The 27174-nt window shown below is 35.4% G+C and overlaps 1 long non-coding RNA gene across 1 annotated transcript in view; it reads left to right on the forward strand.

Annotated features, from left to right (window-relative positions):
- Positions 1-8032, forward strand: part of LOC110356818 (uncharacterized) — a 61636-nt gene extending 53604 nt beyond the window's left edge. The window contains exon 4 of the long non-coding RNA XR_010469059.1: positions 1272-8032. This is a non-coding gene — a long non-coding RNA (uncharacterized LOC110356818). The remainder of the gene's footprint in view (positions 1-1271) is intronic.
- Positions 8033-27174: the final 19142 nt, after the last annotated feature.

The following is a 27174-nucleotide window of genomic DNA, read 5'->3' on the forward strand; positions in this document are numbered from 1 at the left end:
CTAGCAGCTAAACAGGGCACATTAATATAGACATTATCTATTTGAAGTTTAATACTTATCCTTTGTAAACAGGAGGAATATTTTTCCTACTTATACTGATTGTTACCAAATACCATGATAAGTTTTATATACTATTTCTAATGAATTTTTTTCATCTAATGGGTAATGAGGTATGTATCTGATGAACTGAGACCATTTTGTAAGTCCTTTGTATTTCCAAAAGCAAACACATAAAATCAGCAGTTTCTATTACTGTGTACAAAAGATCACCAGGAATAAATAAATAAATAAATAAATAAATAAATAAATAAATAAATAATAGAATCTGCAAGGAAGTAAGACAAAAATAGTAAATTCCTGCTATGTCCACCATCCATAGAGCTGTGGAGTTTCAAAAGAATTTATGCTAATGAACATAAGGCTTGACTGAGAGAGACCTGAGTTAAAAATCTTGGGGCTGCCACTCACAATGAAAAAATTAATCTGAACAAGAAGGCAAATTTTATTTTATGTCTGAATAGCAAAACTTTTTCTTTGCTTTTATGGTATAACAATATGGAGCTTCTTCAGCTTAATTCAGTATTTTGAAAAGCTCATGGTCATATGAAATATGGAATAGGTGTTGCTATTTTTAAAGCAACAGAATTTTGAATGTGGTACAGTCACATCTGTTGGAAGTATGATCTATGATGTTGAAACTGCACACCTGAAGAACCTTTTATTATTATAAGTCTTAGTCTCATCTCCCAATTAGACTGAAGGAAAGCTCAATAGCAGTCTCACGTTTATCAGATGCATCCATGCTTTAAATTTTGAAAATCTAGAGATACAGAAATGTAAGAACTTAGAGTGAAAGTTTAGTTTCTATGCTAGTTATACTGTTAAGCTGTGAGAACTGTGTAGAAATTTCCAGAAGTCTTTGATCTACACAGGGATGTTTTGTATCAGAATAGATATTTTCAGCATTTTAATCGGCAGACCATTACAACCTAGAGTGGAAGTACAAGCTGAACTCTGCTGAAGTTAACTCAGGGAAAGTCATATGAACAACTTTGTCAAAAAGTACCACTGCATATACTTCTCACAGGAATAAAAATCCACATGTATTTCCAAATAATGGAAGTCAAGCAAGACATTAGAAATTCAAAATTGCCCTTATTGTTAAAAACAGATGTATAACACCTACTGCCTTTCCCTGATGGACTGAATTGTTTTGCCTAGTTCTTGCACAACATGTATGTACTTCCCCTGTCTTTTTCTACTTATTATAGGATATTCCAGCCTTTCACTTAATGATTGCAACTTAAGAGTAAGTAGTTCTCCCTCAGCTCCCACTTTTTCTTGCTTCTTCCTTTCAGGTTCTCCATCTTCTTTGTAGCCATCCTTTAAATACTGGAACACGGTGATGGGGTCTCCCCTAAGCCTTCTTTTCTCAAGGCTGAATAAGTCCTGTTCTCTCAGCCTTTCCTTGTATGGTGACTTGCCCGTCCTTTGATCAACTTTGTGGCCCTTTGTAGTTGTCTGCCCACTCTGCTGTTTAGATGTTACATTCAGGCTACTATCTAATTTCCAAATAATGTGTTGATCTACAGAGTGTCTTCTTTCTTAGGAGGCATTACATCACAGAAAAAATGTGTGCTGTTCTTTGTAGACTTAATTCCCTATAATGTTTGTGAACATATTTGTTGCTGCTTGAAGACCACCAGATCTGAGTTTTGCTTAGCAAGATTAAAGCAGTATTTATTCAGTCTCCTGAATCAAGTTTTCTCATCCAGTCACATGATTCCAGACTACAAAATTTTAGAGAAGTGGTAGTAATTTTTGTGAAAAATACAGAAATAGAATTATCTGTGTTATTGGTAAGAATGCCTGTTTCATTTGCAAGATATTTATATTTTTATTAATTTTAAAACAGCTATATACACTTTAAGAAAAAAAAAGTTTCATAAAGAACACATATTTATTTATTACTTCCTTTCCTTATAGCATAAGGAAGCATTCAAACATCCAGAAAAGATAATAAAAGTCCAGAGAGATAATGTGGTGCAGAATTATAATGCTTGACAATATTCTACCACTGAACAGGGAGAAAATCAACACCCTTCGAAAGACTTACAAAGGGACATTTCATCTTTATGCAAATTAGCAACATGTAAGGAACGATCAAACTAGCTTTCCTACAGAGTGCCAATTTGTTAAATAGAACAGATTGAAAATAACAGGGCATTTCACACAGGCATAGGGCATGCTGGCCTATTCCAAGCTAAATTGGATTGCAAACAGTAATTCAAAAATAGTATATAATACATTTTGTTGCCCTGGTGTATAAACCCATAAGCAAGGTAGTGGGCATGGTAGTCCAATGTAAAAGCTATCTGTGTTCCTGCTTGATACGAACCATTTCATATTCCTAGAGAAAAGAGGTCTTTATTTCCAAGCATCAGAAAAGTTGTCACATAATTTGGAAAGCTTGCAGCACTTTGTAATAATGCCAGTTTGGTAGAAAAAGAATAAATTGCACCATGTGTTATTTACAAAAATAATTCCAACTACGTCTGGATTCTTTTCTGAACCAGGTTTCATGCCTCAGGAAAAAAATTGAAGTAAAATCAAATTGCCTACATAAAATTTGTCAGAGAGAAATTTTCTTTATAGATGAAAAAGTTCTTAGTCTTTGTCCTTTGGAAAGAGTAGCTTGCTGCAGTCATCTACCAGCCAGAGAGGAATCTTGGTTTAAAGACCCATAGTAGGGTGCAAAGAAGACCATGCCTACTCCCTGTGTCCTTTGAAATGTTTCATATGACATATTTTGATTATCAGAACAAAGACTTGACACATCAAGCAAATGCTGCTAACACTGAACTTTAGTCCATTACTCTTTCTGCTTTTACTTTCTGTTTACAGAAAAAGCTTTTTTCTTTTTAGTTACATGTAAATCATTGAGCACAGAAAGAAATCCCCAAATCATTGATGACTTTCTATATAACTCTTATTCACTTTTTTCCACTCTCAAGATAAGCCACCCATGTGTCCTCATCCTGGGGTCAAGCACTTTGTTCAGAGCAGGCAGAAATTTGCAGCCTCATCATCACCACACTCTATAGCCAACTCTTTGATGCTTGAGAGGGTTTCTTCCATCTCAGAAACTGTCTCTGCTCCTCTCCACAGAAGTAATCAAAAAATGAACTCTTGTTGTAAATCTTTTCCCTCAAAAGGTGTTATTCAAGGATTAAGTGGAACCTTATACATGGCCAAAACAACACGTAAAACTCTATTTTTTTCCTTTTCTGAATCTTAAAATGCGTATTTTCAGGAAATGACTAAGAAGACATATGGAAAGAATTCTAAACTAATAGAATGGCTGAATAAGAATGGAGCACTGAAAATATTGAAAAAAATAGAATTTTGTGGTCTTTTACATGGTCACTGTGGTCCACATTCATCTCTTATTCACTACACCACACCCTTGGGAACAGCCTATTCTTAAAGTTATGGGAATGCATCAGGACTTTCTCTCTGTTTCAAATGGCGCCTCCTGCAGAGATGTCCAACTCCATGTAAAATGAGCGTGTAAAGAGGTAAAAAAAAAAAAAAGTAGGACATAAAATTTCATACCTTCCAAATTGAGAAGACTGGGGGACGGTGGCAGAAAAACCCTGTTATCTCTACACAATATGAGCATTTTTTGTGGTTTTATCAAAGTAATTTTCCTCATTCAAATTAGAATTTTGTGGGTATCTGATGTACAGAGGATTTGTTCTGTTCAGCTTTCTGTCTACAAGTGAAGTGCATGATGAACTGTCTTGAATAACTGTGAAAAGAGATAAAACTTTATTACCTCACATCTAAAGTTAGTTAGGGAAGTCTGTCATATCAAACAGAGAGGAAAACCGAAGTTAATGAGCTGCTTTCAGTGTGACAGTTTTTTTTGAAAGAAGTTGTATTTCCACATAGAGATACATTGGAGAAAAAACTATCAGAGTCAGTGAGAGACTCCATAATTAATAAGGTACAAGAGCACAATGCTGCTTAATGTAACGTGGCAATTCTGAACTGTAGACAGTATCAACATGGACCTTCATTTATAAAGACTGATTCTCCATTCCTGGAAACTCAGGAGTTATCAGTCTCATTAGAACCTGAAATAGTACACATGCGGAATTACTTCATTATTATGCAGTTAAGAAAGTAATGCTTTGTTATTGTTTGTGGCTACAGCCTGCCCTTTCAGTTACTTTAAGATTAATTACATTGATGCATCTGTTTAGTTCACCAAGTTGGAATGTAACACATACAGGACTTGGCCAAATATTTAGCACAAAAGTAAGTGTTAAAAGCATCCCAAATGCTAAAATCATGTGACATTATAGTCAGTATACTCCAAGCAAGCAGGAGGACAGACAAGTTTGGTTAAGAAATTGTTTTTAAACAACAAGCACTTTATTTGCTATTTTATTTCATCTTACGTGCTGATGTCTGTATTCAGTCATTTCAGCAGACTGAACAGTTATTCAGAGTGTCCCGTCTCAACAGATGTGATGAAGGATGAGTTAACTCTAGACACGACACGCACCCTGACTCAACAGATGAGACCAGGTGTGAGTTAACTCTGGGTTACTTCTGCGCGGTTATGTGAAGTGAATGACAGACAATCACCTCCGGGGTCCAATTCAATTGTGAGTTTTACTAAAAGTACTTGCTGGAATATTGGTTACAGTGAATGGTGACTTGTCAAAAGTATAACGGAACTTATCAACACATTAACAGCAAAAATCCTACTATGAGCAATATATTGGCAACCATCAGTAGCTATAATATGAAATGTAACCACAAATCAACAGCAGAGCTTAAAGATGGTGTTATCCTTTTATGTTCAAAAGGGAAAGGGGGAGAGAGAGTGGTAGAGCAGGAAGAAAACTAAGATATAAGGGAGAGAGAAAGATATATATATATATATACAGAAGGAGAGATAAAGAAATGGGGGTATAGAAAAAAGGAAAGAAGAAAAGAACAGAGAGAAAAGAAGAAAGAAAACAGTGAGGGATCCAGTTTCTTATGGCCCCGCCGTGTGGATGACAGGACTTGTACGATGATGTGTAGCCTCGGTGTTCCACGGTGAGGATGCTGGGGTCAGGAAAGCAGCGTCCTCCAATGTCTGGTTCAGAGTGAGGGTCCTCAGGGTGCTGGCATTCTCTTGGTGAGGCCGAGCTGGTATTTCCTTCGGTGAGACTGGTAGGCTGGTATTCCCTTGATGGTGACTGGACAGGCCCTTAGATGAGACTGGTATTCCCCCCATGGTGTGCTGGTTTTGGTGGGCTTTTTATAGCTCCCAGAGTAGAGGAAAGTCTGGAGGGGGAGAAAGTGGTGATTGCGAAAAAAGGACAAGTCTGGACAAGTCCTGGGCCACGTTGAGGGTCTCTACCTTGCCCTTTTTGTGTCATGCAGAAATCAGGGGGAAGTGGTGATTGCAAAAGATGAACAAGTTTCGACAAGCCCCAGGCCATGTTGAAAGTGTCTCAACTTTTCCCCTTTGTTTGCTGAGCTGGGCATATCAGGAGATGGGGCTATGTGCCCTCCAGCACATCTCCCCTCTCCGGCTGGTCAGCCGGCCTGATCTGTGGCTCCTTAGCTCGTTCTTGATGTGCAGATCGCAGTTCCCCCTGCTCTGAATGGGTCTTCTCCTGGCTGAACTAGTCACAATGTTTTCAGCCATGATCCTTATCAATGCTCAACACAGAGAATAGCAGATTTCCTGAAGGAAAGAAGCAGCATATTAAAACCATTAATTAAAGATACATTCTATTCGTGTCTAGGAACAGAAGCCTTTTCACTATACATAAGTGAAATAAAGTGATAAAAAGAGACTGCAAGCTTGAATGCTTGAAGATGCAAAGCCTTATTTTTTTCACCTGCAGAAAATGAGGGAATAACATGTATTCTTTCCATTTCACACCTTTTACTACTGTAATACCAGGTTGAAGAGGTAAGAGTCTAAAGAGGTAACTCTAAAGAGGTAATTCTAAAGAAGTAACTCAGGCTTTAGCATTGAATTATATTTGTTTGAATTAATTCAAAAAATATTTTAGTTCCAGGTCCATATGAGAAGATGGAAGTTCTGACAAGTTTCAGAAATTGACTTAAGTTAAAAGTTGAAATATTAGCTAAAATACTGTGACATTTCCTGTAACATGAAGAAGAATACTTCAAAATATTCTGTGTGCACATTAAATAGCATATTTGAGATCTAAAGGTGTTGTCATGATCCACCCATGGAAATATTACAGTAATAAAAGGATGATAAAAAATAATTTTAAAACCAGCCAAGCAAGACATATATTTTAATTATTTCATACAGTATAGAAGATAGTATGAAAACAAGATTCCTAATCCTAGTCTTACATTTCCCAAGCAGTTATCTAATTTCTCTATGTAAAAAGCAAACAGAAATGAAAGAAATTGTTGTGTAGAGGAAAGAAGCCTCTAATTCTGAAGACATTAATAATAGTAGCATGCTTAAGTATAGGTAGCTTACTGGAACAAATCAGGTTCACAGATTACTTATTTTATAAGTAGTTTGTGACTTAATATCAGGAGATGTAAATTAATGCTCAGAAAACTGAAACCCTTTACTGTGACCTGACATATTTAAATCCTTACCTCCTAAACCCCTTCAGTTTAGAAGTTGGGGCAGAGCCTTGTGAAAACCTGTGGTTTTGACATAGCACTTCTGTTCTTCTGAAACATCTGCTACTGAAATTGTAAAAGCTCAAATTCAGACCTTGTAAAGTTAGGAGTTACATTGTGTGTATCACAGGGAATCTCAAACTGCTTAAATAAATGTTTGGAATTGATGTTGGGAACTTTTTTATCTTGTTATTTTCTTGATCTGACTGAGAAAACAGCAAAACAAAACAAACAAAAACAAACAAAGAAACAGACAAAAAACCCCAAACCAACAAACAAAAAAAACACCTTACCTGAGTCCATTCTTTTCTGAATGTATCTACTTACAACAAATTATTGGATGTATACAAGGACTTTTCCATACTGACACCCATGAATCTAAAAGCTGAGATCCTAAAAAAGAGATCTGAATGGAACACCTGTATTCAAAGGTAAAACCCTCAAACTTTCTGTTCAAATAAAACACAAACTTTTAACTACTGAATTCTGGAGAGTTAGTTTACTAATAAATGAAAAATTGGCTTTGGATAAAACTAGAAACATGTCCAATTTGATATTTGTTGAGTTGAAACTCTTAGACAGGGATTAAATACTTCTTACCTTGATTGTTTTCTGAGGTTCTTAGCTTTTTCCAGGCATTGATCACACATATTAAACTTTAATGGAATATAACATTTAATCAAAACTCCTAAACTATTTTAGTGAAAAGAAAGTTAGATGTGAAGTAAAGCTTTATGTATTTTCATATTCTGCTGGAAGAGTTTAATGTTGTCAAACATGGTCTTAAAGCCTGTACAGTAGGAATCCTCATTAGAAAGACTGGGAAATATTTTATATATTGTGAATTTTCAAATAAACCTAAATTTATTATTAACAATACTTGGAAACAATAACTAATATTTAATAAACACAATGCTATATTACATTATTTTTTAGGTAGCAACATAGTGAAACTTATAACCATCTTTACCTTAATAAAATGAATAGGTGAAAACATTGATCCAAGACTCTCAAGGTTTAAAGAATTGTTGTTCATTATTTTTCCCTCTTCTGTCAAACACCCATACAACTCTAGTCCCTTTTACCCTTTCCCATACTCTGCAACTTCTTTTGTTCTGGAGCCTCAAAAAAGAAATATGAAACTCTTGTATTATATATTCCATGATATTTCTTTACCATCTTAATAATTTAAAATAGTTTTCAGAAAAAAAAAATTATCATGCATAAATTTCAAAAGTGGTGCAAATCATCACTGCAATAAAACATAGAGCAGTTACACTAGAAAACACCCTTCCTTCTGGGAAAACAAACAAACAAACAAACAAAGTTACATCCTCGAAGAATTTATTTAGCTTCTGATTCCAAATCATTCTTATCAGCTATGGCCTATCATTTCAAAACAATTCCTACTTATAATAATTGCATCTTACATTACTGCATTTTCTTATGAAACTACAACTGAAGTTAAAATTTCAGAATAAATGTTTTTAATTCAGTCACTATTGCTATTCAGTGTTAATAGTAATATAAAAATGTTTTATATTTACTGACACTAATAAGTATTAAATAGGAAATGTCATTTTTTTGTTAGCTAACTGTAGATGTTAAGATGTGCAGAGTGGTTTCTGTAAAAAAAGTTCCATATTCATTTTACATAGGTCTATTAAATTATGAATAGAAATTCATGACACCAATCTAACGATCTGTATAAGTAATTCTGCTGTGCATATGTAACACTGTGTTAAACTACTACCAACTAATTCCTTGAAGTTTATAAGATTTGCACAGGCTGCAGCAGATTTTCCACAATAAAAGTCTGTGAGATTTCTATTCCCTTTTCTAGCTACTTTTGCCAGAAATACTATGATAGCAACCTTTCTTGTAGCATTTATTCTTTTATCTTCATCCAAGACATAGTGAGGTACAGTCATAGGAAAAAATACTGTCTGAACTTGAGCCTAAATATAATGTAGATTAATTATTTCAAATAAAATTATGTGTTTGCTTAATTTAAACTTTAGCTATGGAGATACAAATAAAATAAAGTAATTATATTTCTTAAATACAACATTATTAATTTAATAATTTATTGAATTATTGATAATTAATGGTACTTATTAATAATTAATAACTAACAGTTAAGTAATAATTCTAGTGAATAGAACAATAATCTTTTTACTGTAAACAACATTTTGTCCAAATTATAAGGAAATGACTGTAAATACTTATCTATGTTTTCCCTCCTCAGACTTTCAACCAACTTTTCTGAACTGCTTGACATGCTTCAACAAATAAAGCAACACAAATGGTTGTGTTTGCAGACCTGATCCTGTTGCAATCAGTGTCAAAGTTAAAAACAGGTCAGGAATGTGACCATCAGGAAATGGTTTAGCATTGGAAATTCATGCAGATCTGAAATCCATCAGGTTTCCTGTGATGTGGATCACATTTCACTGAACCTTCAAAGCTCCAAGCAGATTTTGAGTGGAGGCAAAAGTCTGCTTTAGACCATTTGATGTCCTTGAGACTCTGGTGGAAGGGGTAAAAGACCCTGTAACTCAATGTAAACCAGCCTAACAACAACTCTAGTCTAGTTTGGCCAGAATCTGGAAATACCTTCCTCGCTCCTCATCCCTCTTCATTTTTTATCCCCTTTTTATGACACTATCTTCTAGACTGTGTTTCTGTGACTGAAAAATTACATTTGTCTTCTGATTTAAGTCACCAAAACCCAGTTAGATCGTACATAATCTGGAAATGTTATGACAAAAACTGAACGTGAGGAAGACATTCTTCTACTCCTGAATTGCTCTTCCAGTCTGTCTTGCATGGCCATTTTCAAGGTTTCACAACTAATGATTTGTCTTTTTCTTCACTTATACACACAGCATTTCCATTCCCACTCTGTCCACCTTCTTCTCCCTGAAGATGTTTGTCCAATCTTCCATCTTCTACTGCCTGTATTTTCCTTAATTTTTACCCTTCCTCTGAATACTGTTCCTCATTACCCAAAGGGGCATTTCCCCATGGCATACACATTTAGAGAAGGCTCAGGCATAACCATTTACTGGCTTGATTGATCAGAAATACAACTTATTTTGACAAAAAATCAGTGCCCACTTCGTTTACTACTGTTTTATTCATTAAAAAAAAAAAAAAAGTGTTATTCTCTTCCATTATATACTATGCACTTCTGTCTTTCAGTTGCATGCAGTTGTATCTCCCATTTAAGAGGATTTTTGCTCAGCAAGTATAAGTACAATTAAGTTGCAGAATGATATTATGTCGTTATGAGATACAAGCATGTCTTGAAATAGATTGGTTTGAAAAAAGCTCTAGAAAAAACCACGATTGCTGGGGTTCTGTTAGTGCTCTTCTGTAACAGAAATACAGTTCATAACTTTTCAATGGCAGTAACTTATCCAGGGTTTTTCTAGCTATGAATGACAAAGTGCATGTAGAACTACCTTCCAGAAAGAGAAGAGATCTCTTTATTTGTAAAAATGAGCAGAGTATTTTATTTATATGTTCACTTTGATATTGAGAGTCTGAATTCAAATTTAGTAAAGAGGATCCTGTAGATTTTTTTTTAAGTCTGCATGGGTTATTCACCTGCAATCAGAACTGGGAGAGAAAAAGTCTGCTTTACTTCATTGTGCTTTGCCAGATAAAAAGGTGACTTTAGAGTCTCTTTCTGACTGAAGTTCCTTCTGGTTGAGCAAAAGACTGCAAGAGCAGTCCTGCACTTGGAGGAAAGACCTGAGTTGACGCACAACTGTGCAGAGTCAACAGGGATAAAAGGTGGCAAAAATTTTGTACCAGAAGTCCTTATTTGACTCAATAAATCTAGAGGATGGCACTGTATGACAATACCCCAATGGCACTAAAATAACTTTAATGGTGATGAACTGAAAAAGTTTCACATAAGGGTTAAAAGGCTTGTGAGTAATAAATACATTTCTGTATTCTAGAGTACAACTATGGCTATTTGAATTTTGTCCATAGGTTTTTTGGAGTAGTTCGATCAGATTCTTGGAAAAAAAAAATAACCCCATGAAAGTAGTAGGTTATATCCAGGCTGACAAGTAGATCTAACCCATTATGTTAATCATTAACGTATCTGACAACCCTGAAGTTTCTGGTGAACATGAATTTCCTTGCTCGTAATTACTCTGCATGCTTTGACAGATCTGGTGACAAAGAATAGGCACACTTTCTCCTGTGTAGAACATAAACAGGAAACAAACTTAAAGGGCACGATTTTAAGGGTAAAGCATTGTAGATTAAAATACTAATCAAATCCAAAGCAACTCATTCACAAAATTAAGAATGTAATCATCAGTCATCTTTCAGCTGCTTATAATATGATAAATACAGAACTTAGTCTCTTCCACTTGCAATTATTGAAAAATGTAGCTACTAGATACTTTGAAGTTTGAAGTGAGCACACAGAATGGGAAAAATTGAAATGCCCAAATCAAAGTATTCTCTCATTCTCTCACTCAGGAAATCATTATAGGCACTAGACATATTTCCACACACTTACAAAACAGGAACACTAAATGTGTTGCTGTCAGTCATGCACCCCCTCACTCATATGTAAATTTTAGTAGTCATTCTATTCAGCTCCCTTAGCTCAGAGTTTGCAGACCTAATCTCCTTTCTTAGTGCAACACTACAGATTAAGATCAGGATAGGAAAAAACAAAAACAAAACCAAAAACAGAATAACAAAATTAGTATGAACTCATCCTTCTTACTCTTTGATGCTGTTAAACCTTATCCTGATTTTAAAATACATTGATTAAATTGTCACATTTCTCTAAGGGGGATTAAAATGTAAGGAACCCCTTCTATCTTTCTTTTCACTATTACCACTATGCCATAAGTGGAGGCAGAAATTTTCATTAGAAAGCCACATATTCACAGCTAAGAATGAGATGGAAAATCTGATTTGTTGGATTTACTGTGGCACACAGAGGTACTTACAGTGCTATTTTTTTTTCCTGGACAAGCCCTCTTTACCTTCAGAAATTGTCTCTGAGTAGAGTCTGAAATCTTCAGATATTTACCCCAGATTTGCTTATGTTACAAAGTTTATCAATTACTCCAGGCAGTCCTAGATACAGCTAGCACTATAATATGCATTCTTGTCATATGTGCTGTATTGGCAATCACAGGCTCCATAGGGGCATCATGCTCAGCTTGCTTCTGATTTAAGGCAAGTGCTCTGTACTGACTCACTGTAAAGTTGATGTGTGCAATACAACACAAGTAGTGTAAATGTGAAGATCATCTGAACTGTTCACGTATTTCTACCTGAAAAACTCTGAGAGCCCTAACACAGGCAATTGTTCACAGTGCCACAAAGCTTAAGTGTAGTTCAGAGGATGTAAAACTGGATCATGATGCATTGTATTTTCTCTGCTAAATTACACACAACTAAAATGCTGTGTTATCTTACTCTGTAACAAAAATCCTCAAACCTCAAAGACAAAAGAACCTTTTATGACCAAGCACGAATTTAGAATCGAATACACTTGTCTGCAATTCCAGGTGAAGAAAAAGAGCCAGGTTTCTGCATATTTATGGCACAATAAGAAATCATTTTAAACGTCTGGGGGACAAAGGATCTTTCTAGAACTTTACCTTTTTACTTGTTTCTAGTTCTAAATATATCTATATACATCTATCTAAATATATCTCATATACATTCTCTTTATATACAAAGATCTTATTGAAGTAAAACAGAATGCTTAAAAACAGGGTTGTCTTTGCAGACTGAGATCAGAGAGATTGAAAAATAAAAATGTTTTTTTCATTTTTAGATGCTGACCCTAGATGTTATTTTATAGCTGTTTGTGAGCCCAAGAAACACTGCTTAAATAAAACTATTGAATCAGAATAGCTTAAGTAATTGTTAAAAACCATGAAAACTTTTACAATGAAACTTATCACTGCAATTGTCGTCACATCTGGGCATACAGTAGAAAAATATTAGAGCTGCAAGTAAAATAGGCTGCTAACCAGTCACGTCTTCAGAAATATATTTCAAAATATATAAATACGAGTATTCAACTGTCTGAAATCACAATGCATTAAGCTTTGAAGGAACGAGAAACCTGAAGGTAAGGTGCATTTGTCGATATACAAGCAAACAAGGGCTTTATATTCACAGTGTATGTACCCATCTCCTTACCTAAGTATGCAGAGTCTTATTAAAAAGATACAGCATTTCTGCATTGTAAGAATAATATGAACATGGTCTATGTAAGTGTGTTCAAGCAGTGTCGCATAAACACATCACAAACATATGGCACCATCAGAGTGAGTCATTTAGCTAGATATTCTGAGATGAGAGAGGATGCATAAGACAGTCATATCTTTATATCACCATTTTAAGCATTCAGAAAGTGAAAGAAAAATGGAAGAAATATTCCAGAAGCTACCACATCCTGCAGTGCATGATCATAAGAGTATTCTTACACAAATCACCTCAGATTTGAAGTCCTTCTCAAAGAAGAATGTATTGTAAATTCCTTTCTTTTTGCAGAATAAATGTAAATTCAGCAGAAACCAGAGCAGACTAATCCCCACTGTCACTGTTCTGCAGTAAGGTTTTCAACTACAACAATGATTCATATTCCAGCACTGTTCTACATTTCTTTTGCACCAACTGTGCAGAAAAGAAGTCGAGGCTCTTCTCTAATAATAGATTTTTTATAAGCCAATTCTTACAAATATTCCACTTAACAAAAAAAAGAAAACCTTATAACATTGAATTACCATGAGAACCAGAGTAAAAATAAACTAACTGGTGAAGGGGTTGTGTAGAAATCAAAGTTCAGCTATATCAAGGCATGCACTGCCAAAAATAAGTTGAAACAGAAATTAGATTTTTTTTTTTTTTTTTTCTGCTTGATATTAACCCTTAAGGTGCAGAGGTTTCTTTGAAGTTATCTCTTTGCACTATTGCTGGGAAAACCCACAACTGAATCTGTAACTTCAGAAAATAAAATAAATAAAATAAAATAAAATAAAATACAATGACAGGCAGGAACAGAAACATAGTAATTTTTATCATGCCAAGCATATTGTTGAAACATAAGAACCCCAAACCATAAAAAACAATCAACAGAGATGCATAAATATTTTGGTTTTATGTGTGCATTACTGACAAAGCCACGCAGTATGTCTGTAGTGTTTTTGTATTTCTGGAACATCTTTCTTATGAGGAGAGACTGAGAGAGCTGGGTCTGTTCAGCCTGGGGAAGAGAAGCTGAGAGGGGATCTCATCCATGTTTATAAATATCTCCAAGGTGGGTGTCAAGAAGATGGACCAGATTCCTTTCAGTGGTGCCCAGTGACAGGATGAGTGGCAATGAGCACAGACTTGAAACACAGGAGCTTCCACCTGAATATGAGGAGAAACCTCTTTACTTTGAGGGTGCCAGAGCCCTGGAACAGGCTGCCCAGAGAGGTTGTGGAGTCTCCTTCTCTGGAGACATTCAAACCCACCTGGACACCTTCCTGTGTGGTCTGCTCTGGTGAGTGTGTTTTTTTAAAAAAATGCAAAATGATGTGGCAAAGACATGCACAAACATGTTTTTAGAGTGTATTAATTATTACATTAAGTCACACTTTCAGTTTCTGAATTTAAAATGACTGAGTTAGAGTCTTAATTTGGAGTATGTCAACATTCCTATAAAGTTCACATCCTCTTTCAGTCCAGCCTCAGGGAGGAACTTTACCGGATAAATTTATCCAACTAACCCGACCCAAAAGTTAACACAGTTTTCAGTTCTCCCGGTTGTGTTTCCAAACAAGGACAAGATATTCCTTAATAGAGATATATCTGCACAGTTGTTCAGCTATAATTACACCACAGAGGTTAGTATAGTGGATGAAGAGGTTAGTATAGTGGATGATCCCTAAACCAGCTAACAACAAGTAATTTTACCTGTGCCTCCATCCCAGGAATTTGCCTGAACCTAGACTACAGAGTATTGTACTTTGTGAGACATGTCTGGCAAGCAACATTAATTATCCTGCTAGCAGCTTCTTGTCTCTTCATCTGCCCTAGCATAGCTCAAGATTCACACACAGAATGGGGAAAGAGACTAGAGATAAACAGCTAGTGGGTGCTTCTAGAACAGTCAATCTCTTCATCAAGGATGCAGAAAGTTCTAGTGATTTTTTTTTTTTCACCCATTGTCATTTTTCATGGGAGAGTAAGTGCAAAACAAGAAAGCCATATACAAAGATATACACCCTTAAATTGCACAAACAGATTTTTACTCCATGATAGATAACTAGAGTGGAAGTGCACCTTCCAAGGATGTCAGAAACTGTGTAGGCTTTTGTAGTTTTCAGTTGAAAAAAGGAGCATTCTTTTCCAGAATTGTTCACTTCAAACCCTCAAATAACCACTTCCTAAAACATGTAACGCCATCCAAACACTTACACAGCCTTTTTCTGTAGACTTTTCTTCAAATTTTCCTTAGAAACTTTCATCCTTTCTGGTAGACAACATATTTTGAGTGTGGGATAATTTTTCAGGTTCAAAAAAGCTTGCCAGCAAGCCAATTGCTGCAGCTCCCTCACAGTCTCCTTACAGAGGAGATATCCAATTAGCTGAAAATGACACTAAAGTGCCTCTTTTAAACATCTACTTAAGAGTCAAAATTGTTCTCTTTCAAAAAAATTCACAAGTTACGAAATAGTAGAAGTTTGGTGATAAGTAAGTAGAGAAGTGTTTGTATTTTCTGAATTACCTCCATTCCGATATGCACAGGAAGTATATCTTTGGGGGCAAATAATTTAAACAGAAGTAAAATGTTATCGTATTATGAGATCTGCCTCATCTTTTTAGAAGGCATTAAGGTTCAGAGTAAGAACACATTTTCAGACCATTTTTATCTTGAGGTTAGAAGGAGGGAAAAGTGAGGGGACAAGAGGAGAGAGCACTGAGACTGTGTTGAGAAATCATTGGAGTATTAAATAGTAAAAGTTATATTAGAAGTTTCAATGCACTGTGATCTTGTTTCTTATTTGATGCAAGGCTATTAATTTAAACCTTATTTGGAAACTTTGTACCTTTAGTGTTCTGCACTTTCATAACAAAATTATGGTTATTGAATAGCAAAATGCTGCAGTGCAGATATGGCAACAATTAATCTAATTTTATTGTTAGATATCTTATTTTTTTTTATTATTATTTTTGTTGCCTTGTATTTTGAAGATTTCTACAGTTACTTAAATCTTTCACACAGACCAAAATTTCTTATTGATTTTGAATGGCTTCTATATTTGCAGGAAAATTAATCAAACAGACACTTTAGTACAGTAATTTTGTTGTGAAAGTACAAAAAAACTAAAAAAAAATAGAAAAGAAAAGGTAGGAACAGACTGGTTTTTACTCAGAAGTATGATATTAGCAATCACTTCTGAAAATTTAGCTTTCCTTGTTCTTTTGCTCATGTACTGATACTTCTCTTTCCTACCTTCTTTACAGAATTCACATGCTGCAGTGATTCACAACAGAAAATGAAACAAAATGAAACAAGTTCTTGCAGATGGGTCCAATCCCATATTTCCATCCAGAGTGTTACTTTCTGTCTTGCTGTGTTTGCTTGGACCTTGGCAACTGAATGAATTTCCCATGAGCTTGTAGGAATAGTTTTCATGAAATGTTCAGCTTCAAGCATAGACCCTGAATAGTTTTTGTTTTAGCTGTTGTTGCAGGGTAACCATGATGAGGTGGAAACAACAGTCCTATGTTCTGAACCCAACAAACACCATGAGTCTTGTTTGAAGAGTTCCAGTCTCTGGTAAATATCTGTCCGTTTCTCTGGAGAGCATTTGCATCACCATTTCTCATCAGCAATAACCTGCTTATCATGTTCAATGGCAGTTTTTCCTCCACAGTTTGAACTCGTGATTTCAAACACGTGCAGTTACTTGCTCAGATTACAGTAATGAATTTTACTTAGTCAATAACTTGCAGTTCTCCTAGGAGTTCCTGTGGGGTCTCAGTGGCAAAGCTTATGGTATTTGAAGGCCAAATTATGGCAGCTGAGATTTAGGTGGGAGGGAGGGGAAGGACAAAGAAAGGAAGAAAAAAAAAGGAGATTTGAAAAATGTGGCATTCTGAGTAATACATGGAAAAAGCTAATTTATGCATTTCTTTGCTTGATAAAGTAAATCTATCAATATGAATTTTAATTAATAGGAATATCCTCAGCAAGCCAAATTAGAACCGAAGGAAACTCTCTTTTGCAGTCACAAATCTGTTTGCACTGTTCTTAGTGTTCTGGGCTCATTTACCTGGCACTGGGACTCCTGACGACACCCAAACAGTAACCTCTGCTCTTGAAAATCATGGCACCTGTACCTTTATTCTAAACAGGTTGGAAATAAACAATATTAGGAATAATTAATATAATTTATGTGAACAAAGCATTCCAAATTATAGATCTTAAATTTCTCCTTGCAGCAAGTTCCCGTTGTTTAAATATGCATTTTTGTTTTTCACTCCATGAATGTGAATTTTCTTATTTGTTCTGTATAATTAAATGCTAGACTCTCAAGCTCTATTTGTCTGTTTACACAGATGGAGTACTACCTGTTAACAGGAAATCTCTTCAGGGATTTCTGTGCTTCTTCTGTAAACAAAGGGCAAAAAATGTAGCGATCTCTTCACTTATAAATGACCCTACATTTACTCTCCAGATTAATTAATGACAATTTGAAATAAAAGGGCATTTTTAGTGTTGTCCTCCTTTCATACACATTGTGTGCTATGGTATGACCTATTGCTGCATTTCTACATACATTTCTAACATTAGCATAATTTTGAGCCAAGCTTTATCACTTTATTCTGCAATATTTGCACTATTTGTTCAAAACATAAGTATGAAGCATTGGTGTTTTCAAAATCAGAAGGAATGAAAATAGTGGGAAGAAGGTGCAAGTTAAATTCCTATAATGACAAAGTAATACAGGGTCAAACAAATTGATTCTGAGGTCAGTTTCAAAATGAATAAAGACACAAACCTCAAGTAGTGTCAGAACATTTCCTGTTAATAAACATTTATTGTATATTCATTTGGTTTCAAGAGAAGATAGCTTACAAATAGAAGTATAATGAAGCTAAGCTTTTAAGTTACTTTGATGCTTTAAGGCACTTTATATAAAAATATTGGCCTGCTTTTAAACAGCGGAAGTGAAGGAATCACCAACACCGAAAAGGCAGAGGTTCTCAACAATTTATTCACCTTTGTCTTTTGGGACCCAGGCCCCAGGAACAGAAGTCTCAGTTGATACTAATGCAAACCCACCATCAGTGAAGGAAGAGCTGGTAAGGGAACTACTTCAAGAGCTTGACTCCTACAAATTGATTAGCCCTGACAATAGGGGGATGTTAAGAAAACTGGCCACCGTCATTGAGAAGCCTCTTGCCATGGTCTTTGAGAAGTTATGGAGATCAAGAGATGTCCCAGAAGACTGGAAGAAGGCTATAGTAACCTCTGTCTACAAGAGAGTTTAAAGAATGATCCAGGTAATTATAGGCCCATCAGTCTTGCTTCAGTCCCTGCCAAGGTAATGGCATTAATCCTTCTGGAGGCAGCCACAAGTCAAATGAAGCATGTGATTGGGAGAAGCCAGCCTGGATTCACCAATGGCAAATTTTGCGTGACAACCCTGACCACCTTCTATGACAAAGTAACCTACTCGGTTGGTGGGGGGTGAATGGTGGATGTCGTGTACCTGCATTTCTCCAAGGCTTTTGATACGGTTTCTCACAGCTTTCTCCTAGAGAAACTGATACATTATGGTCTAGACAAGTGGTCTGTGCAATGGGTGGGAAACTGGCTGACAGGCTTTTGCCAGAGGGTGGTGGGAAATGCCTCCTTTTCAAACTGGCAACCTGTCACCAAAGGGGTGCCCCAGAGATAAATACTGGTCTCAACACTATTTAATATCTTCATGCCTGGTGAAGTTTGCCTATGACAAACTGACAGCAGAAGTGGACACTGAAAAGGAGAGCCGCCCTGCAGGAAGACTTGGATAAGCTAAAGGAGTGGGCCGAGAAGAATCATCTAAAGTTCAACAAGAGACAAGTGTAACGTTTTGCACCTGGAAAAACTTAATCCAGGAGTACAGCACAGGCTGGGATCTACCTGATTGAGGAGTAGTTCTGTGGAAAGGGACCTGGGCGTCCTTGTGGACAACAAGGTCTCTATGAGTGAACAGTGTGCTGCTGTAGTAAAGAAGACACAGAGGGTGATGGGTTGCATCAACAAAGGCATCACTCACAGAGATAAATAAGTCATTATCTCACTTTAGTCAGTGCTTTTCAGGGCACAGCTGGAATACTGTGTTCAGTTTTGGTCCCCACTATACAAAAAAGATGTGACCAGGCTGGAGAGGGTCCAGTGAAGGGCCACAAAGATGATCCAAGGACTGGGAAGCCTCCATATGAGGAAAGGCTGAGAGACCTGGGCTTGTTCAGCCTTGTTAAAAGAAGGCTTAGGAGAGACCTTGTCTTTGTGTTCCAGTATTTAAAGGGTGGCTACAAAGAAGGCGGATACTCCCATTTTACAAGGAGCCCCATGGAAAAAAAGAAGTGTAATGGATACAAGTTACTCCTTGAGACATTTTGATTGGACACAAGAGGGAAATTTTGCATGATGACAACAATCAGCCATTTTAATAATGTCCCCAGGGAAGCGGTAGATTTCCCAACACTGGACACTTAAGATTCATCTTGTCAGGGTGCTGAACCATCTTGTATAGACCATGATTTTGCCAAGAAAGGTTGGACGAGATGATCCTTGTGATCCCTTTCCAAACAGGTATTCTATGCACCTTCAAATCAAAATGCCAATAATTAGCTAACAAAATTGTCAGTTATTCCATACAAATTTTGAATCATTATTGTCATTTTTTTGAACCTTTAGTTAAGCTTCAACTATTTCAAGCAGCTGAAGTCTTACATTCCAAAAGTCTGGAAATGGAAAACTCTCCACAGGCTGAAATTATCTCAGTCTCTTAATTTACAGAGAAACTTATAACCACCTGTAATGTAGATGTGATATAACCAAAATTAATACCAAACCAAGCCCTTTATATATATATATATATATATATATATTTTTTTTTTTTTTTCGTAATGTATTAGTATTTGGAGCTCTAAATTTAGGTTCCAGGAGAAAGCTCAGTAATTCTAGAACTTTGTTCATAACTCCGGAACAAAGATTTGTGATGTAATTTCCTACTAGGGTGCATTGTCAGTGTGTTGGGATTTTTCTGTGTGCAGACTTTTTTTTTTGCTTTGTGACAGGAACTATTGTTGAATTTCCATTACAAAGACATTTAGAGAAGCTCTGAATGTGAAGTCCAAATTTTCTGAAGTTTTGAAGTGAAAATGATTTTTTTTTCTTTTAAATTGAATTTCAACTCCTTCAGTCCTTTAGAAAGGCACACAAAAAAAGAATTAATTTAAGAAAGTACAAGTTTTACACTAACTCAAATATTCTTTTTTTTTCTTTTTTCAGACATTCAGAGTCAGAATTCTGATTGTTGCTCATGTTGAATACATAAAATGTAATTATCAACATAATCTTTCATGGTAGTCTTGTGGATTTTCTCACAGAGCTAGCAAAAGACAGAATTTTTACAAAGCTTTTGTATTACAGCGCACAGACAAGGAGAAACAAAATTAATAGGTAATTCCATATGCATCAGTTTGGTTGACCGATCTGAGAGACCTAAAAAGCACCTGATAGTGTCAAAACCCAATAAAAATCAAGCTTAAACACTATCTTCTAAATCATGCTTGTATGGAATAGAAAGAAAAACAGATTTCAAAACAGAAAAACCTCAGCTCTGCTTTACTCAGAAAGAGAAAGTAACTTACATGCCCTGAGGGAGTGTTGGGACCTGTCATGGCCCTGACAGCACTTGCTCTGGGGATTTGAGTGCCTCTGTCTAAGGCACAGCCATGAAACCTTGGATCTGATTGCTGTGAAGCAGCTGTGTGAGAAAGAGCTGGAGGATGACTTTCAAACCACCGACCCTTGGTCTGATTTTCTTACTAGATGTGTATATCATGGTCATGGGGACTCTGTCTTAACTGTTTTCCCACTGCTGGACCACCAAGTGACTTGACTTCTTGGCTTAACCTGGACCTGACTCATTGGTATGGGCTTTTCTGGAGATCTGGACTCTTGACTGGCCTCAGTTATCATTACTAAACTTCTCCTTCTCTTCTTGCTCAGATCCTATGGGACTGTTCCCTTCTTCATGGAGGGGAACATCCCTGCCCAGTTCAGGACCTAGTTTTCCTTCCCCCCTAGCAGACCTCACTCCTGCTGCTCTCTGTCTAGGACAAGCTTGATAGGATTTCGATTTCTACATAGCAATATATACACTTTTTCGTAGAAGAAAAAATATAAGAAGAATGATGGGGAAAGTTAAATAATTTGTTAGGTCTTTACAAGTTTGTTTTTAATCTCACCGTATGACAGTGATTCCCTTATTGATTTTCTTGCCACTTTCTCCAAGCACTTGATACTGCCCGCTGACAGTGCTGGGAATGATGGAGATGGACTTTGGAGATGATCCACTGTGGTTTGTGTTATTCCCACTTCGTTATCCTAGAAGAAAGTCACAAAGAATCTAGGGAGTCCAGAGTATTTTCATGCATATTTCGTGCCAGATACAAGAATTTTTGAGACACCACGTAAGAGGAGGTACCAATTCCAGAACCTTAAATGATGAAACAGAAAAACTGAAATCCTAGTCCCCTTGGACTAAATGTGAGCCTTACCATTGATTTCTGGTAACTTTTGACTGTCATATGTGTATTAGAAACAGGTGAATCCAAAAGTCTATATTAAATTGTCTTCTCTCCTGCAAGAAGAAGATAAGAAATATCACATTCTGGTGATGATAAAACTGTCCTTGTTTGGTTTCAGGTAAAATACTGCACAGGAAAAGGCAAAAATGCCAAATAGAAAATAACTCACAAAGCCACTGTTGGGTGTTTCTGCTGTCTGGTACAGATAGATGCCTTGAACAAGAAGCAAGGAGTATTCTGCTCAGTTAAGAACTATCAATGCCAGTCACTAGAACAAGGTGCTGTCCCCCCAAAAATGGGGACAAACTAGTAAAATTATTATAAAATAATTATTTTATAAATAACATTGAGCATATTAAGAGTTTTAGGTTCAGATGAGCTGGAAGAGCTTCTTGTAGTCTTCTTGAAGTAAGGTTTCTGAAGTACCAACAGTTAGCTCGCAATGCCTCGTAGTTTGTCCATCTTACTTCAAATCGTGGTCTTGGCTTGCAGTGGCTGATTTAAGTCAATACTTTGACAGATGTATGGCATTTGTTCCATCCAAATGACACTCATCATGCTGACTTTTGTTCCAAAGCTCTCAGAGATTAATTGAACGGATATGAAGAATAAACCCGGCTAGAACTGTCTCGTTCTACCTCTGAAGTACTAAGCCTCTGGACTTGAATTAAGACTTCTCTATTTTGTGCATTAGACTAAATCATGCAGGCAGTAAAAACGAAAAAATGTTAATCAAATACAACTTAATTTTTAAATTTGCATATGGTAGTGAATTTCAGTACAGTAAAGTGGTTTCTTTATCTATCAGTGAGACTCAGGCTTTTCTCACCTACATATTTGTACAACCACGTAAGTGGAAGTGTGAAGAAAGGCTGAGGGAGCTGGGTCTCTTTAGTTTGGAGGAGACTGAGGGGTAACCTTATTAATGCTTATAAATATATGAAGGGTGAGTGCCACATGGAAACAATGATAGGACAAGGGGTAGTGGGATCAAGCTGGAACACAAGAGGTTCCGCTTAAATTTGAGAAAAAAACTTCTTCTCAGTGAGGGTGACAGAGCACTGGAACAGGCTGCCCAGGGAGGTTGTGGAGTCTCCTTCTCTGGAGACACTCAAAACCCGCCTGGACATGTTCCTGTGCGACCTCACCTGGGCGTTCCTGCTCCAGCAGGGGGATTGGCCTAAATGATCTTTTGAGGTCCCTTCCAATCCCAAACATACTGTGATACTGTGATACTGTGAAAGTGTGAAAGTATAAATAAATTATAATTTATTTAATAAATTATTTTTTAATTTATTTTTTTATTTTATTTTATTCCCCCCCCCCCCCCCCCCCACCCCAATTTACAGGCTTGTTTATGGCCTTCAAGAATGAATTCACAGAATGAATTCACAGAATGAATGGCCTTCAAGAATGAATTTCAGTTTTGGGAGGACCTATGATGACCATTTTACAAAATAGTTAAGGGTGTAGTAATTGTATGCTGTATTCTGTAGGTAATTATGAGATATTTTCAAGTAGTTCTGTAAAGTATTGTGCTCAGTTTCGTAAAACAGCAGGCTGTGATGGAAAGAATAAGCAAATCTAAATCTAACAAGGTTTTTGTTTTTTTTGTTTTCTGTTTTTTTCTTTTTTTCCCTCTGCATTACCAAATAGAGTTACGTTTCTCTATAAATTAGAGCAGACTTGAGATAAAGACAATGTAAGTAGACAGTATGAAGTGCCTTGTCAAAGAAAAATACTGCCTTATTTGAAAAATATGCTCAGATGATTTTGTAGAGAGTCTGGTTGTAATCTTACCCAAGATTGCTTCATGTTTACTTTAAGAACCTTTCTGATTGATTGCATTTCAGTAGTTTTCAGTCTTAGGGAATTTCAAATTACTCTTGTTTCTAAGATGACAGGGAGTATACCTTTCTGCAGTAGTTATTCTAAGCTGCAGAAGTGTATATAATTTATTTTCTTCCCCTGTTGACACCAAATACATTGTGTACAACTTATGTGTTTCATGACAATAAAAATTCAAAATTCTGTTTATAAGGCTTCCTGTAGTTTGCTATATTTGTGGAATTTCTATAATGTAAAGTAAATAATCATACAGCTTTATTCTTTATGTTCCTTTATTTTGCATATTTTTCAGTAAGCAGTTCTGAAGGTCTCTGCTTCCCTGGAAGTAAAACTAAAGGTGTTTCTGCAAAACTACTCCTGTATAAATTTGAATTTAACATTCAAGTCACAGGTTAAATGTATTTATATGTCTTCAGCATTCATTGCTGCTGACACTATTTATTATTTTATTTGCTTGCCTTTGAATTGTACCTTTTCTTCTAAATTTCTCCTCTTTATGTCTCTGAAATCTACTTAATGTCCTCAATGCTGAGCTGGTGAAATGAAACCTTGCTAACAAGGAAAAATTATTATTAACACTAGTATTCACTGACATATTCCATTAGCTTTGTCTCATCTCTAACAAACATCCATTCTAGACAACAACAAATGAAAAACCTCTTGGGATATTCAGTGGCTACCATTAAATATTGTCATATATATTCAAATATATTTAAATATTAACTGTAAATGCTATACTTTTAAAGGACAACTAGTATTCTTTTAAATGTGTTTGGGAATATCAACGTACAAAATACATAGGACTTACAAGTTAAAATTTCCAGAATAGGTATTCACCTCTTTTATCATGAAGTCCCTTCAATTTATATCCATCTCCACTGTAATGAAATTGAGTTTCCTGTTTTCTTAACCACCTTTGGAAACTGGTTTCAGAATTTGTCTTTCTCAATATCATTTTGTGTTTAATTTACACTAACTCAACTTCAGATTGTTTTAAAATGTTTCTTAAAGATACATTTTTTAAAGTGTCACTTTAACTTGTGTTAGTTTCTTTGGATTCTTTCTTTGTTGATAACAACATACATGGTGACTGTCTGAAAGACAATAAAATAAAAGTGATGAAATTTTCTATACTATTAAGTTTTTTTAGATACTGCTTACAGATAAAACAATGTAATCTGCAGAAATGTGTGCTTTAAGGATTTATGTTGCAGTATAAATTAAATGGTTTTATTGGAGTGACACATCTGAGAAAGCACTACTAGTGATATGATGTCTCAGTTCTGAACAGTGTTATAGTATTGTAAATCCACTAACATTAAAACAAAACAAAACAAAACAAAACAAAACAAAACAAGTTACTAATATAATTATATTGGCCACGAGTACCTCATATACTCATAGTAGATGCCTGACAAATTAGCTGAAGTAAAGATTTACAGAATTAATCCAGAATTAAATGTGCAGAATCAGACATGATTATTAAACATGGCAACTTTTTTGTTGAGAGTTATAAAAATGGGAATGCAACCTAAAATAGAATCATAGCAGAAAATTATTTTTATAAAATTGAGAGAAATTGTCTTTTCAAAATTTTAAATTTTCAGTTTCTGCTTCTACCTAAATTTCTAGCAGCCACAGTACATGCCCGGAGAAATATCTAAAGCCACCACATGCAAGGATCTGCCTGAAGGCATTCTTAACATGTGACACTGAAGTCCGTGGTGGTTATGTAAGATCTTAAATTAGGTACAAGCTTTAGAAGAAAAAATATATATATATTTCAACTGGTAAAAATGAGTTCAATCAAAAATATCTTCAAATATGGAAATTAAGCTTTCTGTTTATGACATGAAAATATGAATCTTCATTACAATAACTATTAACATGCATTGTGCTAAGTATTTCAGCTTTTTTTTTTATTAGGATATAGGTATGAAGCTTTATTTTTTGAGCTCGTTATAATAATCACCAAAAACAGAATCCGTAAGAACTGTTTTGTAAAAATACACAATAAAACCCTTTTCTTTTTGCAAAATGATAGTATAAATTACTACAAAAAATAATGACAATGCACATGAAATACTCAGATGTTTGCTGCTACTATTAGTTCTTGCCATATTGAGTCCAAAGAGAGCTATTGTTAAATCTCATTCTGTTTCTACATAAATGTGAAATGAGAAATTTGACATTTTAATATATTATGCTGTTTGGAAAAAAAAAAAAAAAGAAAAAGAAAAAAAGAAAAAGAAAAAGGAAAGGTCTAGCTTAGTATTTCAAATCTGTGCAGCAATACAGAACATCCATAACAAACTGTCTCTCAATGAAGAATTTCTAAGTAACTTTTTTATTGATCATTTTGCAGTATTGTATCTTATGATGCCAGAATAATGCATTGCTGAAACTAAACCAAAGAAAGTTTAAAACTTTTATGCCACTGTTAAAAATAATTAAGAAAGCAGAAACTATAAGAAGATAAAGATTGAATATCAGTATTTTACCTAATTAACTGTGTTATAATTGATGAAAGTATCTTAATAAAATAAATATTTTGAAATAATTTATAAACACTTGTGTTTCCAGGAACTACTCTGTCTGTATTTTCATACTTCTAAAATAATAGCCTGGATCTCCAAAACAAACATTTTTAAGAAAAAATTCCTTCACTCACAAAGTTTCCACTCACTTGAAGTTACCAAGAGAGGTCCTTGTTTTATTCTTTTTCTGTAATGGTTTCTATAAAATTCACTATTTAATTTAGGTAACATGCTTATGCCCCACACTTTTATACTCTAGAAAGTTCAAACAAAATTCCCAAGTAAATCAAGCTATTCCATCTTTATGATACTTTTTACCAGTCTAACACTATTGTGCTGTTATTAAAGCATAGTTCAATCTAACTTTTCAATGCTGCATTTTACCATAACTTTTACTTTATGACCTAAGAACCCTGTCTAATCCAGTCTATATAAAGCTTTTTCTTTTTGTATTCCGTGAGGTCTTACAGAATTCTAGTTAGGAGCAAGGTGGAAAGAAAAATCTCTTTGGATTAATGATGTCTTTGATATTTTTTTATGCTCTAAGTAATTGAATTAATATTATGGAGAAACTGATCAAGGTAGTGAAAGAACTAAATATTCTGCACTAATGCCAAATTATGCTGAACAATAATTTGGAAAATAAGTATACATGAAATAGCAAGTTCTGTCTCATTTTGTACAAGAGAAGGGTGGGGCAGCAGGGTTGAACAGCTATGGATAGTATCAGGGTTGCAAAACAGGCTATTTCACTTTTCCCCAGAAGTCAAACTCCACTTACTGCTGTTCATGATATTATTTTTCTGTCTCAAGGAACACTTCTGTTTAATGCAAATGTGGCAGATTCTGGTTCTAAGTTCTTGATAACAAAGTATTTCTACTGGGAAGATTAAAGAGTACTGCTCTCATGTTTGAATATTACTTTCAGAGTCAAGGGACTGTGTTGGTTCTGTCTGTAACATGTTCTTTATTTAAAGAGAAATTCTGAGTGTCTGAAATCATGTATTAGATCACTATAGCACTGCGACAACACTGATTTGCACTTCTAGATTAAAAATGAAAGCCTGAATGCCAACTTTGTGCAGCATAATTATTCTGATGCTTCAGCTGAGTTTTAACACATCCTTTAGGGGTTAGAGTATCACAAGTCTGAAAAGAGCTGGGTTGAAAAAATAGGACTGATACCTTTCATTTTTAACTCAATTTCTCATCCTTTTCCTCTGAATATGCTGAATCTAATAGT

This window comes from Columba livia, chromosome Z (genome assembly GCF_036013475.1).
Source record: "Columba livia isolate bColLiv1 breed racing homer chromosome Z, bColLiv1.pat.W.v2, whole genome shotgun sequence".
NCBI lineage: Eukaryota > Metazoa > Chordata > Aves > Columbiformes > Columbidae > Columba > Columba livia.